Genomic DNA, 22011 nt, shown 5'->3' with positions numbered 1-22011 from the left:
GCCGTTAAAGCCACTTGAAGGGCTGTAAACCTTTAAGGTGCAGCTGAGGACGATAGGACTACAATTTATGACCTGATGATGGTGCAAGGTGAAAAGCTAGGGCATGACTAAAGTTATTCCAGTTCACTCAACGGCAAAAAGCATAGCCACAGACCATTAAAACCTGTTTCAGTCAATCTCACAGACCACTAAGTCACTAGGATATATCTTCTGAGCATCGCGGACATCTCTGCCAATTTTTCTTTCAATCCACTCTATAGATGTGAAATCCTAACATCATTGTGCACTACTTGAAATGTCGAGGGGTCACAGTTCATCCTCAAGCAGACATGAATAGTTGTTGAGACATTTCGGTAACGTAGGGAAAACCTCATATTATAAAGAAATGTCAGCACTTTGAACCATGTTGTAAAGAGGTCGCAAAACCCATAATTACCCTGTGTTCTTCTAGCCGTACTCTGAAACCAATGCACAAAATACCCTTCTCCATTAAAACCGAAGATGACCTCCTGGCATCCAAGTATTCAAACTAACTGAACAAAGTGTAGCCTGAATAACTCAAGGTTTGCAATGCTGGCTTTAATGATCAGTTTCAATGTATGGTCCAGGTTAAGTTTTCTCTGCAGTATATTTCACTCCACAGAAGTACAATAAAGCACAATGTAATTGCAGTATGTTCTCATACCAAGAGGCCACAGGGAACACGGTATGAGTTATTGTGCGTTGTGGTTTCTTCTCTCTGATTGACATAGAATAATTTAATTGTCTTCCTCTGCAAGACAGAAGCCTAAAGGCACTAAGTGATGCCTGACATGTGACAGTGATTACAATAGGCAAACAATAATTCCAATATTGCCAACAGTTAGTAAGAACACGTCAACATATTTCAAACAAAAAGCAAGATGACGTGCTCTGTGTTAATGTCAATAAATCTGTGCATGCTCTACTGAAACCAGCACCAGCAGAGATCGATTGGTCCGTTTCCCCTTATGACAAAATTATTCACATTTCCGAAGTTCATAAAGTTTAAGTTCTTCGCTATAACACAAAGTCATGAGCAGCAAATGATGCATCCAGCACCCATTTTCTATTGCCTCTCACTGTAAAGCTTCTTATTTGCATGTAAGTACTTTACCCCTCTGTATGAATATGCCCACAAATTGCATTTTCCCCAACAGAGACTTGCTACTGAAGCAGCTATTCATTAGTGTTTTTTTTTTTTTTTACCAAAAGTTTTTGTGTTTGAAAATTTTGAGGGGATGAAGAGGGAAATTATTAAAGAGTTTGATTTGGGTGAAAATATAGAACACGTGCTGGTTTTTCGAGAAAAACATTATCCCGTCCGCTCTTCGGTGCAGTTCAGGGAGGAGGCGGTTGGAATTATTAACGGGATTTCCATTCCCATCGTCGTACTTTGAGTGCAAGTTCAGGAGAGTCATCTCCTGTAGCTGCTCTGCATGGAGGCCCTTCTGGGAAGGAACAAGCTCAAATCCATCAAACGAGCAAAGTATTTAATGATAATGAGATGGATGAGGTGTCATTTTATCTTCCATCAGGCTCAAAAACAAGTTGGAAACAAGAATACCGAAGGGTTACGTCATGATTTTTGGGTTCTCCAAACTTGAAGTTGAAACTCATCAAAGCTAAGTTAGCTTAGTAAGCTAAGTAACATTAAAGTTGGGATGTGTGGTTTAGTGTCCTAACATACACAAGGTCCTAAGGTAATCAGTAAAGAGTGGTTCATTTTTAATGAAGTTTGTTAGATTCAACTTGCAATAATGGATTGGTGATGTGTTTTAGCTCTACTTTTGGTCTCCTCCTACTCCACAGGGAAATATCTGGTCTATTAGCTACTAAAGTTAGCTAGCAGCTAATTGTGTCTGCTATTTGGTGCTGAACAGGTAGCATACAGTTGGTTTATCTCAACATTTATGCCTCAAACTGTTGGAAACAGCTCTAGGAAGGTCTCCAGGCTGCACCAAAACAGTAGAGCTGTGTGCCGGGACAATAAAAACGCAGACACACATTGCAACTAATTGAAGAGACACTTGACCTGATGTGATTTAAATGCTTTTAATGCAGTCCGTAAAGCAGCAAACAAGGCCGTAATTCAAGCGGACAAAGTCACACGGACCAACGTCTTATCAAATGTGACCCGATATCATCTCCGTGACACGTCCGTCGCGCTCCCTAATGGACGACTGAGATGGAAGATTCCTCCGCCGTCCTCTGACACACTGCCACGGCCTAAAGCTCCCCGGGGGCCGCGGAGAGGACGGTTAATCATCACTCGGTAATACGACCAACTCACGAGATCTGCCTCTGGGGCACATTAGCAATTCCATGGCGACTATTAATCACAGTCAATTACAGGACATGTCACCATCAACGCAGAACTAGCAGATACTTTTACCAGCAGTGCTCGAGTGGAAATTAATCACTGGCAGACGTATTTAAGACGGGACACGAGAAGGGAGGTCAGTGGTAACCGTCTGTGTTTGAACAGACACATGCGGTTATTTTTACACATATTATTTCAATCAACAGGTGGTTTAATAATCCAAATGTCACCCTTTTAACCTGTCTGTGATTTGCTAATAGGTCGAGTAGCTGTCTAGAGTCAGAGGCCATTTACCTGCTGGGTTGTGACCCTGTAGGGAGCCAAAGAGAAATAAAAACGACATAAAACCGAAGTCTCCACTGATCCACCTTCTAGTCTGCGTTTTTATGAACTGAACTAACATGACCCATTCGTCGTGTCGATGAATAAACATGGAACAGCAGCACGGCAGTGAGAAAAGACGAGACTAGAAAAAATAAGAGAAGAGAGATCAGATAAAGTGCCTTCTCCTACGAATGCTACGTAATGATAGATTTATTTTGAAGTGCAGCTCTCTATATTCCGGATACTGTGCTGCCTGGAAGTGCAGCTCAAACAAAGCAGTTTTGAGTTTAAACAAGGTAAAGATGACACATAATAAAGAAGCTTTCCTGGAAAGAACTAATGGTTATTTAGTGATAATAACGATATTAAGAATATTTTTTAGATTAACACTGATTTAAATAATTGCAGTAGGATACTGTTACGGTGAAGTTTTAGCACCCAAATCTTAAGCATTGCATGTCATTTTAGCCTCTTTTAGCAAATGTTTTGGTTTCCACAGCTCTAGTCTTGAAGTTCAGACTAGCCTGATGTAGCCAGACTCAATTAAAATCAGAACATGAGTTTGGTAACACTCCATTGGGATTTCAATATGGGTACGGAGGAAGAAATACCTCTTTGCACAATCAGATTAAGGCATTCTTGACAAAGGCCTTAAATGCTGTAAAGTGTTTCTCCTTTAAAGCTATTTTTTATATCAATATCTTTTACAACAAATGCAATTGTTAGACTCTAAATAGGTGGCTTGATTGGCCTGGCAGCAGATCATTGGCGGAGTGTAATGAGTGCCCAATGGAGAGACTCCAGATCAGTTTTTCCGCCACAACAAAATACGAGGACAGGGAAGTTGGTAGTCTGGTAGTCTAAAAATGACGTGTAAACTTCATACCTTTTATATATCAACGACTATTTCAACAAGTTTAGCAACAGCTGACATTAAACAGGTGACTGGAAACATGGCCGTGAATAATCCTGCAGGATGTACTGTGCGTGCTAGCCGTAACTTAACAATTTGAGGATTTACTTCTACACATGTTTGTTAAAATGTGCATTACTTTTTTCAGAGAACATTTTTCATCATGCACGTACTGCACTACTGGACTGTTCTGCACACTTTAAACAATTCTGTTTGCACAGTAGGGATGTGCGATATTTCATCGTTTACGATATATCGTCAAAAACATTCCCCACGGTAAGAATATGTCATCCCGCGATAAAAACGATAAATTCCCATTGATGACGTATATATGTGCGCGACACACTTGCAGCCCAACACGTATGGAATATTGACAAATTGACAATGGCGGAAGGCGGAGCAGATATGCCAGGCAGCGAGGAGCTCGTTCCTAAACGAGGCTTCACCTCCATTATCTGGAACTGATTTGGTTTTAACCCCTTAACGCCTGAATTGATCTTTCAATTATATAAAGAAATTAAATATTTGTGTTTTTGCTTACCACTGCGGCCGGTCCTACGAGAAACTAGTGCTTGCAAAAGGTTCCTAGGAATTTTTTGAATGTGCACAGACCAACATTGGAGTATTACATGCGTTATTTCGGCTGCAGTCTGAACGGAAACAGTGCGTCGCGAATTCGCGACACTAGGCATGAAGGGGTTAAAAAGTCTGGTGCAGAGCAGCAAATTACAACATGCAAGGTTTGCAAACAAATAGTGCATAAAAAGGACAGTAACACCACTAATTTGTTCCACCACCTCAAACACAAGCACAAACCAGAATATGAAGAAAGCCAGAAAATGCGCAAGGATGCAGAAGCAGCGTCGACTTCATCCAAAGAGTCCGGTAAAAAAAACAACTCAGCTAAAACTTGCCGATGCATTATAGTCAAAAAGATTAGGCTGAATTGGTGCTTATTTATCATCATTTTTATCGTTACCGTGATAAATACCAGAAATTATCGGGATACATTTTTTAGTCCATATCACCCATCCCTATTGCACAGTACTATGTACCGAACATTGCATTAGTTTAGTAGCATTAGGTAGCCACTGCTTATTGTCTATGCACTGCTTAATTGCTCACTTTATCTGCCCATCTCCTTTATTGTAAATTATGTTGTAGTTCCTGTTTATAGTCTACTCAAATTTAACGCACAAGTCCATCTGTACAATATGTTTATAGTACCTCATTCAATCATTGTGTATATCTTGCTTACTCACTTACTGTATATATGGTCTCACTTGTACATATGTTTTCATCTGTAAATATTGTCTATATGCTGTAAAAACAGCCTGTACCATACTGCTTATACACCATACTATTTATAACACATGCACTTACTGCCTATCGCACTTATGGTTAAATGATAAACTGCATTTCGTTGCTATGTACCTGTAATGACAATAAAGCTGAATCTAATCTAATTTAATCTAATGTTGGTCTGCGCCAGTTCACTGCAGATATAGCAGAAAAAGAACACTGCATCAATTTAGACCTTGTTCATCTTTTCAAAGAAGTGGTCTCGGCCCCTCCCAAAGCCAACTTCACCAGATGAAGTGTTTACATGGTTATTAGGAGCTAATACCACCTCCTTTGTCCCGTTCCTTCTAATTTAGTTGGCCTGTTCTGATTAAGAGGGTTCCACGAGGCATTTTCTGTTCTGACTGGGCTATTACGCTTACGATTATAAGTGCAATATTAGTGTCCACATAAACTTGGCAACTCTCTTAATCAGCTTGCTTTAAAGATCTTCCACTGCCTAGAGGCTAAAATCATTTCCTTCACCTATTTTTTCTTTTTCTTTCAGCGTCTAAGTGTCTTGCAGATGCTGCGACTTCATGGATAAATTAATTAAAACCTAATGTTTCTATCACATCCGAAAAGCTGCAATATAACTGGAGGCGAGCTCTTAAACAGGAACACCTGAAGGCAGCAGCATCTGTTTTACTGTGGGATCTATTGACGACGGGGTAGAGAATAATTTAAATATGAGGTAAATATGCATATCTGAATTGCAAATCACCATTCCGTGTTGAAAACTAACAAGGTGCATGTTTGTTTTTCATCTTCATGTGTCTATTTGTGGAGCATCTGAGCCAGCGAGGGTCAAATGTCCAGAGTTTGCTGCTTTTCCCACAGCCCTCCCTGGAGGAGACTTTGACTAATAATGAGGAATCAGCGTCCCGTGATGCAAGACGCTGCAAAATATTATGAAACTTCTGTTTAGGAAAAAGTTAAGTGTATATCTCTGCACTGTGTCTGAATCGTGTCTGACAGAGCCGGTGCTGCAGAGACATCGTGATTGCTTGTTTCTGGCCTTTGAGACGTGAGCAGAAGCCCCCTCGTCTGCTGCAGCTGTTCACTTCTGAAGTGATGACCGTGAACAGAAGCAAACAAACAACAACAACAACACCAGAAAAAAAGCTGAAAAGATGCGAGGGCTCATTTGTAAGAGTCCCAGGGATCCCTGTTCATTAAGAAGTGAAAACAAACTTGGAGAAAATAATACAAGACCTTTTTCGATAATGACTTCTTTAAGAGGTTTCTGAGCCGTAGCTCCATTTTGTCTCGTCGTCTAATCTCAGTTTTTCTAGATATTTCCAGTCAGTGGAAATGGGGCAGGAGATTACACATACTATGTCACTCGTCCCATTGCCATCATCTTTCCCCGAAACTCACAGGAGGGGACTTCCAAATGGTTGCCACTTTATTCTTTCTAATGGCTCTTTTAGGGACTTTAATGGCTCTTATGTGAAGATGTGCAGAAGCACGACTGCAGCAGTGTCTAATGAATAACGTTCTTATGTGTGGTCTTTATTATCCGCTGTGTCAAACGAGCTTAAATAGCGCTGCGCCGTTCATATTTCATGCGAGTTCATGCGGACTTCCTTTTGTTCCCCTTTTTTAAAAAGCATCGCAATTACTGTTAAAGTCTTGTCCGACTGTTTACTGAAGCGACCTCTAAGCAGTGCAACAAATCAAATCAAAAGTACCGTTCGTGTTTGTGCGCGCTGAGAGGCGGCAGCAGAGAAAATTGTGCAGCCGGAGTAAATAAGCGCCGACAGCGACAGAAATTCAAGAGTCCACAGTCGTAATGAGGCCCTGCTTAGGCCTGTGGTGCTTTGTCCAATGCTAATTTTTAGCAGGGATGATGTGACCATGTGTACTAGCTTAGCTTAGCATGTATGCATGCTAATATTTGCTGGAAAGGTGTGAAATAATTGTAGCATGCCAGCGCGCTGACAATAACAATGCTCACTCTTAGCTGGTGTCAGTTGATGACGTTTACCACCTTAGCATAGCATGTGTGAATGCTAACATATGCTGGAGGAGGATAATGAGAACACAATTGGCTTATTCTCATTAGCCTAATTACCAGTAGCAGTTAACAAACTGATTCGGACCCAATTATGGAGCTAGATTTAAAAAGGAACCTTTTTAGTTGTAGACATTTCACAAAAATCCATGGATGTCAACTTCACGGTGGCGCTCCGGGAAAAGTCAGGGGGTGATCAGAGTCTTTAGCATTTATCCTGTGGGAAGAATGAATATTTGTACCAAATTTCATAGCAATCCATTCTGACAATACTGAGTGATTTCAGTATTGCCCAAAGTGGTGGACCAAATGAAAAGCACCAAAACCATGCAGCTAGCATGGCTAAGCAGGATGCTAATGGTGCCCTAAGATCAAGCGTCACTTACATTTGGATTTCAGGAAAAAGTTTAGGGTGAAATGATTAACTCTAGGCGTCAAATATTTGCAGTGCTGAAGAATAAAATGAGTGAGAAATCTCCTGCTTGAGCTCAGAAAGGGGTAGAAACGCTATAAACATTTGAAAACCAACTACCTAATTAAAGGTCTTTGTCTTTGGCCATATTTTTATAAATTAGAAAAAAAGCTTAAATACTCAAAATATAGAGCAAATCCATGTACAGAAGCTCTTGTGTGGCCTGGTGTAGCATTGGGATTTGATTATGGGCCGTGTTTCAACAGTTCTACAACCAATCAGAGACATTTTGTTGTGAACAACTTCTACTCAATGGCGCTCAATAAATGAATGAATTCCTCTATCGTCAGTGCATGTTGACGTACGGCGACATTTACTGAGCTTCTGTTCCATTTACACCTGTCATTGTTGCTACTTTACTGTCCGTCACTGAATAAAGCCCCGCACAAACGATTTGATTGGCCCGGCAGATCTTTGCTGAGGCACAATCCCCAAAAACTGTCAAACAATATTCCAACTACAGCAGCCGACAAACGGCTGACTCCTACAGCAGTAACCGTCCAGGTCAAGAAAGCCAATATGCCAGTTCTGACTTCTTATCTACTACTCTTCATTCTGTGCTATTACAGTATAGCATGTTAACTGCTGTGTGTCCCTCTCTCGTTATCTCGTTTTCCTGCTGTTCTCTTCTCTCTCTTCTGTCTCTACCTGGCTGGCTTAAAAGGGAGTTTTTCCTTGCCACCGTCACCTCCAGGCTCGCTTCTGGCCAAGTTTCAGACCGGATGTTGTAAAGCGTCTTGTTATTTACGCTATAAAAACAAAGTTGAATTGAAATTGAATTGATTGATAATGATTTCCCAGTGGAGACACTCCAGATCAACCTTCACCCCACAAAAAAATCTTCTGCTCCTGGTCCAGGTCTGTTGTAGAAATTTAAAAGAAAACAAAATACCTCCACTGGTCCGTACCTCATTTATGTCTTATTTTACCCAGTGATAATACTTTACTAATGGTTACATACAAATCCTTCTTACAGTGAATGAACTACGAGGTATTTCATGACTTTCTGTCTACGAACCTGAAGAATAAAAAGGTTCTTGATGGAAAAGTCAAAACACCAGCCGCTACCTGCGCTACGAGGCCATTTTTGTAAAGTCATCTTTCATCTAAGCATCGTTGCAAACAGCTGCTGCTCTTTGTCTCCAAACAGCTGCCTGGCCTTTTTTTATTTCTTTTTCCTGCAAAACACCGTCTTATTACCCTCCGTCTCCCCTCTAAACACTCCATTAGCCGCTCTGCATTATCTCTCAGCGGCGCTGCTCTGGCGGCTGTGGCGTAATGTCCGTCTTTCTGCAGCGGCAGGACTTGGGTGTAAAGTGGATGTTGGACAGCGATAACAGCAGCCTGTCCCTCAGCCACTGAAGTCACTGGGAGGAAAAGAGTGGAGTATCCTCAGGTCTCACATGTCAGGCTGATGGCTAATAATTATTAATGAAGAACATCTGCCTGTGGGTGTTATACCTCTCCGGAGAGGTGTCGCACACATGAACGTTTCCCACAGTCGTGCCCGTGCATCAGCCTCGTTTGAAATGCAATACATTCAAGAGACTTTAATTAAAACCCACCTCTTGGGCCGTGCAGCATCGGGAGGTCCAACTAACCTTATACATGAAATAAAGTAATCCTAGCACGTGAAGGAAATGTCTCAAAAACTGGTTCTGTGTTGGAAAAGAAGGATCACTCTTTAAGTGAATCTTTGGCTCTCCTTATTTGTTCCTCATTCACTTCTGCAGGCCAAGTCGCCACAAGTCGATGCATTCTCACTCAGCAGCCTGTAAACTGCTGAGATCTTTATCCGTCATCCTTTTCAAAATGCACATCAGACTCTAAAGATTTCGTGGACGGATTGCGGAGGACAAAAGGAGCACCCAGCAATGTTTCTGAAGAGAGAAAATCCAGTTTGAGCCGATACTTTACGTCCTTGAGGGAAATATGTTTTTTTTTTTTTTCTCCAAGCAGACACAAGAGCAGCTTGGACTTTGTGCTCAGCATCGCCTGTTAACCGTACACAGATACCGCTTTGGGAAATCAGGGATTTATGGAGTGGATATGAATAATTTGGCTTGGGATATGCGAGCTGATAACTTCAAAAAGTCAACCTTTCCTGACATAATTCAGCTTCATGAACATGCACAGGCTGGAGATAAAGAAATAGAAGCTAATTCCTGTTAGCCTACACTCATTTTACCATTGCTTTCTAAGTTAATCTATCTCTGGCGTCTAAAAACTTCTCCTTCCAGCTCAGTTTTACACTTATCTCATCAATTTCTAATTTCCCTACATTATTATAAGAAGCTGTAATGTTCTTTTTCAATATCTGACCTCATCACACACATTAAATCTTCTGGTAGCCTTTCCCAGCTCACCATCCAGGGGAAATAATAGGAGTTAGAAGTAGTCATAGCATTAGGAATAAATATTTTAGCGTTGTGCATGTGGCACTTTTCATGCTGTTGTCACAGAAGACGTCAAACCAGCAGATGTGCAGTTTAATTAAACACATTAGATTTAATTAGGATGAGCATTACTCGGAGACTGAAATACTTAATTTGGAAGGTTTTTGGATCATGTTCGAACCTTATATCCAGTAAAATGTTGAATTAATTATCAGGATTTTTAATTATTTTTTATGTTAGACTGCTGAAAGCTGTCGTGTCAGTGTTAAAATCTGAACTGAGGCCAAACAGGTGAAGCCGTTTGACGAACACTCAAATTAGGACATTCAGTTAAATAACTGCTTAAATTGTAAAGCTGCATAAATTGTGTTATTTTGAATTGATGGTTGTTAATGTTCCACTTTTGATTTCTGATTTAAACTACTGGGTGATTTTTGACTTTGCTATTTGCACTTCTGGTTAGACGGACTGTACTATATGCAATGTCAATAAAGTGGAATCCAATCTAATCTAAACTAAAAGCTCATGTTTTAATGTTAAAAACAATCCATGAAGACTCAATCTTTCTGAGCGATTTAGACCAGAAAACATGATCTTGCATCTTTTTTTTTGATGAAATTATTCCACAACCATCTCTTTAATCTCATCTTAATCTTTCCAGAACTGAGCGAGAGTGATCCCGTGGTCCGTATCCAGGGACATTAAACAATTACACAATAATGAATCCAGCCTCATGTAATTACTGCAGGATGCCGTGCAAGAATATCCAGAGTGTGTCCTGTGTCCTTTCATTTAATTTTTTAATTTTTTATTTTTTTAGATGAAGAGGCGTTTGGTGGGATTGTGTCGGTGGGGTGGTTTGTTTGTGTCAGCATGCGCTCGCTGTCTTCCTAAAGGTGCTGGGGGACAGATAAGGGAAAATGGCCGCACCCCGTTCCGGCGACTGAATGAGGAAAGCTTCGTCTTTAAAGCCCAGTGAACACTTTTTATTCTTTGAACCGCCAAGGCGGACGTACGGCGCCGGGAGGAGAACGGCGCTGCACATCTCTGAAAGGCAGCAGAAAGTGGACAAAATAACGGCGATTCCCTGCACATAGAGACGTCCATTAGGGAGACACTGAAAGGGCCACAAGGGTGACATTATCCTCAGCAGCTGAAGTGTTCCAGCGGCTAAAACGCCCGTTAAAGCTTTGAAAACTTTTTAAAAAATGCAGCCTCTGTGCTGTTTACTTTCTTTACGGGCTTTCCCATTTGTCGTTTTTTTTTCCTTGACTCTCACCTGCACAGAGAAATGGGGTCACGCTGCAAGAGATCAGGAATGATGATGATGATTCGAGGCGAGGGGCCAAGAATAAGTATTTCAGCTCTGATATAATGATAAATGAGAGCAGCACGGATGGACTTAAGATGAAATGTGACACCTCCCCGTGTGAAGCTATTCCATTATCCCACATTCGCAAAGTGAGTTTCGGGATAATGGAGCAGAGAAGAAAGGCTGCGGCTTTTAAAAAAAATGTTAATGAAATCTGGATGTTAAAGGGGAACTGCCATTTTTTACAATCTGGACCTTATTTCTGGCATAAAATACCATCGTTTACTCACCCATGTAACTTTGGTGTCATTTGGAGTCATTTGGACGATATTTAGATCCGCGTATATCCATATAGTGGGAGTGAATGGGGCACCAAAATGTACCCTCTAAATTAAGCATTATCTGCCACGAAACTCGTTATGATACGCTAGTACTATTCCCCGTTGAGTCCAGAGTTACCTGATATCATGATCCGGAGTCTGTAGATTGACCTACTAACCTCTGACCTGGATGATGTCATCTCTGAGCGGCACGCGCACCCGCAACAGTCGGATTGTTTACCTATAATTTGCTACTGCTAGTTTTTTGCAACATGGCTGAATATTTTTCCGATTTTGAGGTTGTGGATGACGACTTTGTTTATGATGGACGTCTTTACCGTATTGAGCCAGAGTATACGGATGAGGAGCTCGTTGAAAGGATGGAGAGAGGAACAGCTGGCCAAAGAACAACAAACCGCTGCACGTCCGCGAATAGATAACAGGTAACTCCGGACTCAACGGGGAATAGCACAAGTGTATCAAAACAAAATATTGGTGAAATGAACGAGTATCACGGCAGATAATGCGTTATTTAGAGGCTGCGTTTCGGTGCCCCAGTCACTCCCACTATATGGATATACGTGGATCTAAATATCGTCCGAACGACTCCAAATGACACCAAAGTTATATGGGTGAGTAAACGATTGTATTTTATGCCAGAAATAGGTTGTAAAAAACAGTAATTCGTCTTTAAGATTGTCTTCTTCCTGTTTATGGGTGGGAACCTGACGCATGTGGTCACGGAAATAAATGCGCATCCCCTTTCACGATCATGGTTGTTAGTCAGTAATCACTTCCTGCAAAAAAAAAGAAAGAAAGAGAAATAACACCCCATCCCAGTGCAATTCTCTGTACCCTTTTAAAGCAGCGCTCAGCTCCTGCAGCTTTGCAGGAGAAAGAGAGAGAGAGAGAGAGAGAGAGAGAGAGAGAGAGAGGGATTCCCCTATTTGTGAAGCCCACTCAGCCCTGAAGAATAAGCACTTTCCCTCTCTGCCTATGCACAGTGGAATACACCATGACTCATTCTCCAAGCCGGCTATTGTCAGCACGGATAAAAAGAAAACAAAAAAAAAAACTAGAAGTGACGCCCCAATTTTTAAATGTCTACACGATAAACATCTACAAATGACATGCACAGAGATGGGTTAGACTGATTGATGTGTTTGCTCTGTATGTATTCATTTAGATTTCTGTCATCTGGAGACACCTGCGGTTACCGTGGAAACGGGAAAAGGTGGCTGGATACGACCGGTCTCATCCAGAAAACAAAGGGTGGTGGACTTAAATAAAAACGCTATATATCCCTGTGCACCTCAAGAAGAAATGCCTTGACTCCAGAGACCAAGGCAGAGCAACGTAGCTGATGCTGTTTGGTGCAGGGGAGGAATGTACAGATCTGTAAACCCCCCTTCAGAAACACAAGACAGCCGTTAGTTCAGGTAAGGCTTCAGGCATCCACCCACACCTGAAGGACGAGGGACGATCTTTACGAGGGCGACAATGTCTAGATTCTAGCCAGAGAAGACAGAAGAAGACGTCTTTGTAAAACTGGAACGCTCCAAACAGCAGACCTGGATTCAGACACAATTTATCAGTCACATAAGCGCTTTATGCTTATGCGTCAATTTGGCGAAGTAGCTACGGCACCAACCCAGACCCTAATGCCGTAGTGTGTTTCCGCTTTAGTATTTCCGGCTGCTTCTCCATCTCCCTAATTTTCAAATTGATTGTTTTGGATCAATAAAGACGGAACACATCGAGGAAGGAGGTTCAGAGATACAAACATTTGTACGACTCGTCTTCCGCAACATTTCGGCAAAAGTTTCAGTCGCCATTGTTGAAAGTGAAGCAGGAAGTAGAAACAAAAATTAACCCGACTGGCAAAAAAGACAAAAAGACTAGCATTAGGGTGGCGTATTTACAGAGCAAGCCAGACTGAAGAGCGCACAAGTATAAATGGTTCACATCAGTGGTTCGCATCAATGGTTTGCATTGACGTAGACTACGTACGTAGGTTACGCCGTCTAGTCCCGCAGTACCTTAAATGAGCCTTTAACGTCTCTCGTCAAAACATTTCACCTCAATTCACACTAAAGTCTGGAGTTTCTGGTCATTAATATGTCGGTAGAGATTGTGAAAAAGAAGATAGCACCTTAGCAAATCTGAATCACATCGTCTAATTGTCTAGTTGTTGTCACCACCCACCCAGATGTTTGTGATAAAAACCTCCAGAAGTCATGAAGAACAGAAGGAGTCTCTCAAACTAGACCACTTGCCTTTGTATGTTTAAATATAACTATTGATATCAGACATACAGTATTTATCGACATAGTATAAACACACTATGCACACTCGGCTAGTTAGTTGAATTTATGTAAATTTTGAGGAGATGCAACGGTACACTGTTGACTTTGGTTCCTACCCCCGAGTCAGCCATGCTTTTGGCAGGTTTGTACCCAGCTCTGTTAACTAAATGCACATGAGTACCGTTGATCTACGTCATGGGTGTCAAACTCATATTAGTTCAGGGGCCACACACAGCCCAATTTGATCTTAAGGGGACTAGACCAGTAACACAAAAGCGTATGAACCTATAAATCACAACAACTCTAAATGTTTCCCTTTGTTTTAGCACACAATGAACAACTGGAAACTTCTTGTGTTATGGCCATGTCTCTTACTAAAACTGTGTGAATCCTACAAATAGCAGTTAATGTAAAAATTCGCCCTTTGCAAAATTCATCCCACGGGCCAGATTGGACCCTCCAATGGGCCTGGTTTTGGCCCCCGGGCCGTATGTTTGACACATGTTAGTTTAAAAGGTCCTTGAATGAGTAGAAACACACTGTAAATGTTTTTTGTTATAAACCGATCCAGCAGAATTCCTGTAGAAACCAAGGACACTTGGTTGCTGCCAAAAAAAGAAAGAATAAGCAGATTTGTTAGGAGGAAGCAGCACCCATGGCGTTCAACGAGTAAAGCAGAGTGGAGGCTGTCCGTCATCTCAGCTGGTGCCTGATTGATTTACGGTACTTGCTCTAATTGTTCATAATTGGAGATAATGTGTTAACGATGTGCAAACACCTCTAGTATCACAGCGAAGACCTGTGACAAATCAAATAACAGGAAGCTGGTGTTTCAGTGGCGTCCCCGCATTGAGCATTTAAAATCTGCTCGCCGACTGAAATCAATTTTAACACATTAGCTCAGTGCCTGGAAAAATAAATAAACAAGATCTCTTAAAAGTAAAGCGGTCACACAGAGCCCATCCGTCGGGCCAATTTCACGCCCGACTTGTTCGGTAATTAATGGATAATAGAAGAGGCTGTTAAAGAGCAACATTCATCACTTTATATCCATAATTTCATTCTGTCGAGGTGGAAAAATAAGTCTTTCATTTCTGAGGTCACCATTATCTCCCTGCTCCTGTCGTACGCTCGTATTTCATGTCGTCGTCCCAGCAAGCAGAACAGATTGCCGATGGCAGATTTGGACAACAGGACACTTTGGGGTGTTTGAAATATTCCCTCATCTGTCATGACACCGAAGAAGACCTCTCCTCCTTAATGTGCCATATAGGATCCATAGGAGCTGACATATTGTGACCAGGTGTGACAGAGGAAGGCCGTTCGTCTGTCGGGTCAGAGAGCAGCCACTAGGCAAATAAACAGCGTAATGTAATACAGTGCAGGCCTCTGACAATGGGGCCCCCTCATTCCTGAAGCTGGGTGTGCCTCCACACGTGCACAGGATGGCAGATATTCAAAGTATGTAAAAGTTACAATCCTCCTAACATTTTTTTTAATGAAACCAAACCCAGTTTTGGACACTGTGATTTCCTCATGGCACGTGCACGAGGGATTCAAAGGGGAAGAGATGTAATCCTGGCTCAGAGTTTTAAATTCCCTCTGTTTACCGTTCATTCACCCCTCTCTCTCTCTCTATATATATATATATATATATATTAATTTTTAATATTTTTTATTATTTGTTTTCCTATACTATTTTATTTTATTTTACTAGATTTTTACTTATATTTTATTTTTATTTAATATTTTTATTTATATTTATATTTTATTTTTAAATTATTTTATTTTTATTTTTTTAATTATTATTATTATTATTATTATTATTATTATTATTAATTTTATTAATTTTATTTTTTTATGTGCAACTGAGCTACTGTGACCAAGCTATTTCCTGTAGGGATGAATAAGTCCAGAGTCTAGAGCACAAATCAGACACTGGAGCCAGCTTGTGAAAAATAGAGTGGCTCCTATTGTGAAGCTGAGGATTAGTGCTGATGTCTATTGAAAATAAAAGGTGGAATATAATAAGTGGTCTGCACTTAACAACAACTATTCTCCGTGTCTTTGCCCAAGGACACTTACTCAACTAAGTACATTTACTCAAATGCAATTTTGATGTTCTTGTTCTTTCTTAACTTTATATTTTTTAAGCAGGGTTTGCGAGCTGAGGCCTGGGAGTTTGAGGTTCCTGTGCAGTGTCTTGTCTGTTCTTAGTACAGCATTCCTCTGGACAGAGATCTCAGATGTTGTTCCTGGACTCTTCCCAGTCTGGGGACCTCAGGGACCACTGTTACCTTCACCTTAAACATAGTTTCTAGTTCCTCTTTCAGCCATTGCTGTTTCTTGGAGCTTCTTGCGTTCCTTCTTCCTGATGTTGCTTTCACCTGGGATTGCTGCATTTACCACTAGGGCCCTCTTGTAATGTTTGTCCACCGCTGTGGACAATACGATTGGTTAGCCATCACCAGCTTGTCAAAATGAGCTCCTGCAGCATCATTAAACTATGCAAACTAACATATCGATAACTGCAATCCAATAATATAATGTATATGAATCTGAAATGGGAAATTTTATCGAATCAGTACCTTTACATCCATCTTATATCCAGAAAGAAGCAAATACAAGCAAGTATAGTTTCTTGTAGGCGCTTCACCACTAAAGGCTGTTAGTGGCTACTCCGCGAGAAGCGAGAAATTTGTTCTTGCTCCTCGGGCTGATGTCATTTTGTTCTCTCAGCCCTTGTGTGGGAGTTCTCGCAGCTCTTTCCCGACACATCAACAGGGCAGAACTTATTTTCTCGTGTGGTGTCCCGCAACTATTGAGTGACTGGTCAGAAATTGGAAGTGGGCGTGGTTAATGGAGAAAAGAATGCCACTCTGTGATGCTCACCAGATGCTAATATCTGCAGTGTGACTAATCTCTCCTGGGTAGAGATCGGCATACTGTGTGTGTGTGATCCGACGGACATCTGAAAATAATCTCCCACAGTGCTTAGCGTGTGTGACGTATGCTGCAGTGGGATGGCCCTATGAGGAGTTCGGCACTTGAGTTTCTTGTATAATGACCTGAACAAACTTTTTTCTTGTTCTCGCAGCCCTAGGAGAGAGAACAAGTTTCTTTCTTTCCTCGGAGTATGTAACAAGCGTAATCCAAGTAGTCTTCAAGAAACTCTACAAGTCGAGTTGTACTTGTTTTCATCTTTTTGGACCTGGATGACTGAGAACCTCCACAGACCTACGCCCATCTTGTTGCTGAGCTAATCTCATTATCTTATAAATGTCTTCTCAAAAGCAGACCACTGAAGGGTCTTCGTTTTCGGTGCGATATATTATTTTTAGATACGGCACATACTTTCTTGCAGTAGTTCTCCCCAGACGTCTTTTCGTGGCAGACTTTGCATTATTGAATCCTGCTTTGAAAACAATTTCCTGTCAGATAACTGTGTTTTTATTTGCTTGATGTGTGCTAAGAAGAGGACACATTTCCACATAAAAGAGCACAGCCCTCACTATATCAGTCGGAGACATGTAATAACCAGCATGTGTTTGTTCATCTACAGCGCTCTGTTGCCATCTCTTTACCTGCTCCGGTGGAAGACTGATGTTTAAGGAAACCCGTGCCACTCAAAAACAGACATATCATTAAATATCTGCGTAAATCGTGAAGCTGATTACACAGGGGCTGCACTTTGGATGACACGCAAACCGCTGTTGCAGCTTGTTGCATAAATATATGTGTCTGAAGTGAGATAAAAGAATAAATCATTTTAAGTTTCTTGCAGAGGCAGATGGTAGAACATGCTTAAGCGTAGCGCCCTTAATGAAATCATCACGCACCCGATAAGCAGATTCACGCTCGTGTTATTTAGAGATCCGTGAACTGTACATCAATCTGTTCACACAAGACGAACACGAGGAGGAAATCACGCCGCAAAAATCCACTAAAATGTCCGCGAGCGGTCGGCAGGAAGTGTGTCACGAGGCCACATGTCAACCTCTGGCAGCGACTGACCGGCCGACCCCAGAGGTGAGGAGGAAGCCCAGCTGAGGCGGCAGTGACACACATCAAACAGAAATCAAACGTCTTCTGATCCAAGTGCGTGAGCGGCATATTTACTGATTGATGCAGTCAAATTAGTGGCAATAAAACACCGGAGAGCTGCTTTCTAATGCACATTTTCATTTTTTGCTGTCAATTAAAGGAGGCGGCTTCAATTATTAGTTTTTATTATTCATTTATGTGTTGTCGGTGCGGCGTTTCCTGCAGGGACTAATTGATTTAGCATGAAAAACAAGCTCCTACATAAACTATGTCTCATTTATATATTTGCTGCTTGTCTTCATGGTGTTCACATTCTGTTTACTCTCTTGACGTACACTCAACTCTCAATAATTATGATGTCAAGTCCCTTTGAAAATGTTTCTTATGAAATCAAACAGAAAAGAATCTTTTAAAAACAACCAGTAAACTCATCCTGGTCCATTAAGTAGAAAAACTAAAATGTCTTTACCTGGATGTTAGTAACGGGACAGATAATGTTATTTTTATAGATGAATTTACTGGAATCACAATCTAATTCCTTTATTTTTTACATTATGCAGACTGTGAATAGAGCTGCTCCGTGTTGCTGCCTTTAGAAGGTATATTTAACAGCTCGTTCACTGACTATTGAGCAATATTAGTTTGTACATGATAATGGTAGGTGTTGCCAGGCAACAGCTGAGGACAGACGAGGGAGAGTAAACTCGTAAAGTAATGTCAGAGGAGGCTGGGTGCAAGGAAACGTGGAGGGTTTCTCCATATATAGAACGTACCGCATGGAAAGGCAAGGAAATCACAGGAGTTGGGTTTACATAGACGCTAGCATTCACACTAATAATCTGAATAATAATGAACACCTCAGTCAGAACAGACCTCACTCTGATCAGAAGGAGTTTTCCCTCAAATTTAAAATACCAATCGTTTTAAACATAAAGTGACGAGTTTCCCGTAGGGAAGCCAGAATCGTCCTGGTTATCAACGTTTTCAGTAAAGCTGGGTTAAAGAACTACTTTTTCTGATGCAGACAGATTCAAAGCTCCACACAAAGCAGAACCACTTTGTCAAAAATGTTATATTGACTGACGGTTTGAGGGCATGTAAACACATACACAGAATTTTCTACAGTTGTGCGTAAAAACGATTCAGAACGCCAGCAGACAGTAATGTTTTGATATTGCCAAGTCAAAGTCCTGACCTTAAAGGGGAACTAATGTTTTTTACAACCTGGACCTTATTTGTGGCATAAAATACAATCGTTTACTCACCCATATAACTTTGGTGTCATTTGGAGTCCCTCGGAAGATATTTAGCTCGAGCGGAGCGCCGCGTATATCCATATAGTGGGAGTGAATGGGGCACCGAAACGCAGCCTCTAAATGACGCATTATCTGCCGCAAAACTCATTAATTTCACCGTTATTTTGTTATGATACGCTAGTGCTATTCGCCGTTGAGACCAGAGTTACCTGTTATCATCATCTGGGTCTGTAGATTGACCTACTAACCTCTGACCTGGATGATGTCATCTCTGAGTGCAGTTCTTTTCAACATGGCTGAATATTTTCCCGATTCTGAGGTTGTGGACGACAACTTTGTTTATGATGGACGTCCTTACCGTTTTGAGACGGAGTATATGGATGAGGAGCTCGTTGAAAGGAGGATGTGGAGGCAGAGACAGGCTGGCCAAGGAACAACAAACCGCTGCGTTTTTTTAGAGGCTTCGTTTCGGTGCCCCAGCCACTACCACTATATGGATATACACGGCGCTCCTCTGTAGCCAAATATCTTCGGAAGGACTAAAAATGACACCAGAGTTATATGGGTGAGTATTTTATGCCAGAAATAAGGTCCAGGTTGTAAAAAAGGGTGGTTCCCCCTTAACCCATCTTTTAGATTGGATGCACAACTATACCTGTGTAAATATCCACTGATGTTTTGAGTTATTTTGATGCATAAATATCAAAAATTCTATCATTTTATTTAACCTCCATGTGAACAGTGAAGTTGGAATCTGTTATCAGAACGTTATATATTGTCCACATATATAAATCGATGTTAGATTTAAGTTTTCCACTCAGGTAGAAAAACTTTACTCTCTGGGCTGCAGAGCAGATAATTATGTGCTGTAAGTTTTTCTTCTCTTGCGTCGATTTTATCGGATGTTTGTGAAGGACAGCATGTCTCGCAAAAACTGCCCACGGGCTGGGAAGACGAGACCTTGAATTTCCACTTCAATCAATGATGCTCAGTGATATACTGGCTTATAATGTGCTTTTGGGGTCGAAGAAGCAAACAGCTAATCGGGGGGGGGGGACTAACGCACAGCCACACATTGTGCGCACGTCTGCGGGGGACAGGGTGATCTAATGATGAGGACGAGGACCGGGGTGGAGGCAGGGGAGATGTCAGCGTTAAAGGTGGAGCTGTTCCTTTCAAGTGGAGGTTAAAAGCCTCCCAGGCGGTGACCTTGGATTTAAAGGTCCCCGGGCGGGCCTCATAAACAGGTGTTAGAACAGCTGTAGTGAAGTGGTTCCTGGCTGCAGTGTGTCAGAGGACGAGAGGGAGGGGAGGACAGATGGATGATGGGAGCAGTGAGAGGACAGTAGAATAATGGTGGCCTGGCCTCGGACCTCCACAACGGACCACAGGGACAGGGAGTGTGCATTCCTTCATACTAATCAAGATATTTGACAAGTAGACACGGAAAATAAGTCCTTGAGTGTTTTAGTGTGCACAACAATTACAGCTGCAATTATAACATGCTGTTTGCTAAGGCTTTATTTTTTTAGAAAAAATTAGATTCTGGGCAATACCTGTGGACTTTAAAATACTACAGTACCACTGAATGCATGAGTCATTTTTTAATTCGCAAACAAACTGATATTTATTTTGTTGCATGGAGACGGTGTAACGTCCAGCGATCAGTCAGCGCAGCAATCACTAATCAGTCATCTGCCTGTGGTTGGATTTTATGCACGCCACTCCACTGTGTTTGGAGTCCGGCCTAATGGACGAATGCAGAATATTCCAACTGATTCTGGACAAACAAACGCTTTTTAAGTCGTCGCACATATTGATCGCCAGTGTTTTTTCGGGGCTCGGCCCACTCGCTTCCAGAGATGACACATTTCCTGGAAAAATATCCGTATAGGGGGCGAAGATTGAGGCCGTTGGGGTAACCATATGAGATCCATTGTCCACCTGACGTCCATTGGAACTATTAATCGGGTGTTTTTTGTGCGTAATGTGACCAAACTTTTAATCTAGTTTTATCAAACTACAACTGGCAAAACATAAAAACATAAAAAAATATAATATATATAATATCACTCCAAACTCCCTATCAGCATGGTGAATTTTGGTGCTAGAAACTAAAGTTGTGGACTCTGTGTTAGCATAATTTGTCAGTCGTCTCTATCAGACGATCACATTGGTCGTCCTGTGTGTACAACCTTTAAGGTTTTTGGGATGGTTTTGGGGATTTTCACCCATAGAATCTAGAAAGTATTAAAAAAAAAGTTCCTGACAGTCAAGAGCATAGACTGTATATAAATATGGACAATGTGAGTCTATTTTCCCGGAGGTATGGGTGGCGCCATCTTGAGAGTTTGGAGCCAGAGTCTGTGCAGTACGGTCCATGAGTGGAGCCACGGGGAGTCGGGATATCGATGTCCCGCCCACACTTCCTCCAGACTCACTCACAGTTGGCAGGGCAAATGGTGGTCGCCAGTATGTCAGATCCTGTTTCTGTAGCGTCAAATAACTAACTAAAACGAAACTTATCCAAAAAAATTGACACTTGAACATTCATCAACATTATATTAACTACCTGAAATGACTGAAACCATCCTTGAAAAAAACAAATTGACGTATATTTTAGTGTTTTAGAGGGGGTGGAGCTTATGACCAATACTGCAGCCAGCCACCAGGGGGAGCTCTACTTGCTTTGACTTCACTGTTGAGGAGCTGTTCTGTTGTCCATGTTTATACTGTATGATCTAGATCGGGGTCTTCAACGTTTATGTATATGCGTACTTATGTATATGTGTATTTGAAGACATTTAAATTTATGTAAAAAAAAATTGCGACCCCCTGTGGAACCCCTGTTGAAGACCTCTGATCTAGATAAAAGCATATATATGTATATATATATATATATATACATATATATATTCATTGAGAAGAAGGTCAAAAAACAAAAGAAAGTGAGGACAAATACTATTACC

The 22011-nt window shown here is 41.4% G+C and overlaps 1 protein-coding gene across 1 annotated transcript in view; it reads right to left on the bottom strand.

Annotated features, from left to right (window-relative positions):
* The window catches only part of btbd11a (BTB (POZ) domain containing 11a), a 184579-nt gene that overhangs the window by 42005 nt on the left and 120563 nt on the right, over positions 1-22011 (bottom strand). The gene's annotated exons all lie outside the window — the stretch shown is intronic.

The sequence above is a fragment of the Chelon labrosus genome, assembly GCF_963514085.1.
Source record: "Chelon labrosus genome assembly, chromosome: 23".
Taxonomy (NCBI): domain Eukaryota; kingdom Metazoa; phylum Chordata; class Actinopteri; order Mugiliformes; family Mugilidae; genus Chelon; species Chelon labrosus.
This window is presented reverse-complemented; position numbering and strand designations above follow the sequence as displayed.